Source organism: Schistocerca piceifrons, chromosome 8 (assembly GCF_021461385.2).
Source record: "Schistocerca piceifrons isolate TAMUIC-IGC-003096 chromosome 8, iqSchPice1.1, whole genome shotgun sequence".
NCBI lineage: Eukaryota > Metazoa > Arthropoda > Insecta > Orthoptera > Acrididae > Schistocerca > Schistocerca piceifrons.
Window position 1 is genome coordinate 427,304,599 of NC_060145.1, and position 4,128 is coordinate 427,308,726.

The 4,128-nt window shown below is 45.6% G+C and overlaps 1 non-coding gene across 1 annotated transcript; it reads right to left on the bottom strand.

The window, feature by feature from the left end:
• Window positions 1-2,235: 2,235 nt before the first annotated feature.
• Window positions 2,236-2,343, bottom strand: LOC124712806. Its single transcript, XR_007005623.1, has one exon. It is a non-coding gene; the product is annotated as a U6 spliceosomal RNA (small nuclear RNA).
• Between the last annotated feature and the right edge of the window lie 1,785 nt (window positions 2,344-4,128).

Consider the following 4,128-nt stretch of genomic DNA (forward strand, 5'->3'; position numbering starts at 1 on the left):
GCACGCAATTTGCACAAAGAGGTGAGGAGGTGAATTGTACTGTACTGACTTGTGTAACTTAGAAAGATGGAAACAATTTTCTGAGTGCATTTCACATTCTGCACTGTCATGTCACGGGTATTTACACATGCAAAGAAATTGGGAAAGCTACTGGTTGAGAATATCAACGACTGTTTCATGAACGAGGAATATGGTTTGAAAGGGTTTTTTTAAAGGTTCAGATGCTTAGTCACCGCGGAAACGATGTCCTCTTCCCAATAACAGGGTTGTATCGGAAAAATAGGACCAGAAAAACATTAATGTTGTTGTTGTTGGTGGTGGTAGTGGTGTTCTGTCGTCAGCAGTCCAAAGTCTGGCTCGATGCACCATTTGAACTTGCTTACTGGATGGAGACTAGTATTCGGCACTCCCACACTTCCGGTTAATCATCAAAATGGTTCAAGTGGCTCAGAGCACTATGGGACTTAACTTCTGAGGTCATCAGTCCCCTAGAACTTAGAACTACTTAAACCTAACTAACCTAAGGACATCACACACATCCATGCCCGAGACAGGATTCGAACCTGCGACCGTAGTGGTCGCGCGGTTCCAGACTGTAGCGCCTAGAACCGCTCGGCCACGTTAATCATCAGATCAGCTGTTTATTTAATGAACGTTTGAAAAAAAGCGTAATTCCGACATTTTAAAACATATTACAATGAAATCCAGACCTTTAGCTGCTTACAGCCATTGATAAATATCAACGGGAACAGTTGAAAATGTGTGCCCCGACTGGGACTCGAAACCGGGATCCCCTGCTTACGTGGCACACTACCCGTCTGAGCCACTGAGGATACAGAGGATAGTGCGACTGCAGGTACATATCTCTGGCACGCTCCCCGTGAGACCCACATTCCCAACCTACCGTCCACACACTACATTTGCGTGCCCCTGCCCATTATACTCATTACGCGCGGCAGTCAGTCTATCAATTCCCGTAAGAGTTCGGGCAATGTGAGTGCATCCGCAATGAAGAAGATCATTGGCAGGTAAGCCTTATCTATATGAAGATTCACGTATCTTAAAACATATGTAAATGTTCCTCATTTTTTAAATTTTTGTATCGCTACTTCTATCTTAAAAATGTTTGGCTGTAGAGCACGATCTTAAACCACGAAACCGCCGTGCTGTTCACGTCCACACTCTTGGAGACATTGCAAAGATGAATAATTGCAGACCAATAATTGGAATGAAAGAAATAGAAAGGAAAGGGGCTGGGAAAGAGACAGGAAGGAAACCATTGCGGCAATGCAACGGCGTGAGTTGAAAGCTAATGGCGCACCAGGACTTGATCCCAGATGCTCCGCTTCACTGTAACGGTCGTCTTAACCGCCTATTTGTTTCGTTTTTTTCGTTTTCTTCTTCTTGTTTTTTTCCTGATTGCCCACAAGAAATCATTTGGCCGAAAAATTAAAGTAAACTCTGTGTAAGTCCAAGAGCAATTAAAAAAAAGTTTTCTTTGGTTGGTGGCAAAAATGATCATTGCATTTGTGCAACCTCTTGTGTAGTGGAACGGAACAGTAAATTAAAACCGGGAATCGAACTCAGACCGCCCATCAAGTTTAATTGTTTATTTAATTTTTATTCTTTTTTATATAATTGAGGAGCACAGTTGGAAGGCTGGAGGAAGCAAGGCGAGAAAATAATCAACAAGGGAGCCATACGCCAAAAGATATGACGATAATGTGAACGAAAAAGGGCCATCTTGTCCGCTGGGATCACCTTATCGAAGCGGGCAGCGAGTTAGAGGCCGTCGTCATTTTAAGACCAGTCGGCGGAATGTCCGGCGCCGCTGCACACTGTCAGAGATTGTTTCCGTTAGCGAAAGGGAATCGTGGAAACATCACTCCTGCAAGTCTTCTCACACCCGCCACACACCAGATGGGCGGTGGGTCCGTGAATGACGATCCCACAGTTACGAAAAAGGTTCCGGTGTTGCGTTTTGTTTGTTAAGATCATGAACTCGTCCATCATGTATTGCCACAAACCGAGCTTCCTTCTCGGCATCGCGGTACGTGTAGCGTATCGCCGTTCCTTGTACCCAATTGACCACATTCATCCGGGTCATCGGTAAATAGACAGCGTCGGGATGACAGAGGTCCAAGGGCACAATTGAAGCAAAGGGCGGGAGGAGGGGGGGTGGGGCGTAGGAGCAAAGCCAGTATCTGGCGGATCAGTTTCCAGCACTCGCGTTTAAAAAATTTGAATCGCTTCACTATTTTACGTGTCACCCACGCGCAGTGGCCACGCTAATTTTCTCTGTATGGTCCCAAATTTTAGTATTTGTACCGCCGAGGCGAGTACTTTTTTTGTTGTTGTTGCAAGGTCGTTACCGCCTCGGTCATCCCAACACCCTCTCCCTCAAATCCAAATTCCCAACTTATTGCTAGCCACACCACAACGACCTCCGCCCAATACTCTCGTACTCGCAGATTTCTGACTTCCCTAAGAGTTCGGACGTTGGTTATGCATCCGCACTGGAACTTTTTTATCAAACAGCCGTCGCGCACATCCAATAGAAGAGACGCCAGTTCTATCTATAACGCTTTCCGTGGTATCACATGTTATGATCCGTTTACATTGCACTCCCGTAGAGAGCGCAGAAAGACTATTTAATTTTTCCTCAGACCTCGCGGGAGCAGTACGTACATTCCTACATTCCTCACTTAGCACTGGTTCTCGAATCTTTGTAAGTAGTGTTTCGCGGAATAGTTTGCGACTGTTTTCAGCCGGCCGGTGTGGCCGAGTGGTTCTAGGCGCTTCAGTCTGGAACCGCGCAACCGCTACGGTCGCAGGTCGAATCCTGCCTCGGGCATGAACGTGTGTGATGTCCTTAGGTTAGTTAGGTTTAAGTAGTTCTAAGTTCTAGGGGACTGATAACCTCAGATGTTAAGTCCCATAGTGCTCAGAGCCATTTTTGACTGTTTTCAAGAATCTGCCAGTATCAGCTTTTCTGCATTTCTCTGACGCGCTATCGTGGGTCAGACAAACATGAAACCGTTCGTTGTGCTGTAATGTAATGTCGTGTGGATAGGCCCTCCAGTCAGGTACAAGTCTTTTGAGTTGACGCCACTTCGGCGACTTGCGTGTCGATGGGGATGAGTTGAGGATGATGATGAGGACAACACAACACCCAGACCCTGAGCGGAGAAAATCACCGCCCCAGCCGGGAATCGAACCCGGGCCCCTTGGCATGATATGCCGTACCGCGGGGACTGTTCGTTTTGCTATTTTTAGTGTTCGTCCAATAGTTCCAGATAGTCCTATTCGATGATGTATCGTAAGTGTGTTGTCCGCTTTGTAGATTCATTCCATTTTACCATATCCTACTAGTGAACTGAAATACTGTGTTGGTACAGGAAAAACGTACAAGGAGATGCAAAAGTAATAGAAAAAGCGGAAATCTGTCGTTTAAAAAGTTCTTCCCGGAGCGTGACCCATGTTTCAGAACAGTGCACAGAGGGAAATGTCAATTTTATAGTAATGAAGAAATTTCTTATCTCAATGAGGTTTCCTCGTCGGAGAGGACGCCGTATGTTACCTTGTATCTCCTGTCCGATATCCCGGTCCTATTACAGGGATCATACGTCATTGTAGGTGCGCAGGCGCAGTAATAACTGTTTCCTGGCACTTAAAAGTAGCTGTCTGGCAACTGTTCAAACGAACCGAAACGCCCTGTTTCTTGGAATTGTGATAATACAATTCAGTTAATCGAGTCCGCAGATACCCTTGGGAACACCTTGACTCATATTAGTACGCGCACAGTTGTGCAACAGCGAATGGTTTGCAGACCAAAAGGATATAGGTGACTGCATCTTTCGAATCTGTTGATTTCTGTGTTGTGCAACCGTGGCACTGAGATGGGCGTGACAGGATGTATGGTAAAGTATTGTAACTGTACAAAAAAACTTAAGTGTACCATCTGCTTTACCTACGATTCACCTTATGTGAACATTCCATTTCGAATCCCGCAAGCAGTTACACAGAGGTATTGGTAAGCATTGACTGATTCCAGCTCTGACTCATTGATATGTTTTCACGTTTTGCGAAATGGAAGTTCTGCTTCTCTGAGCATGTTATGCAAGTTGC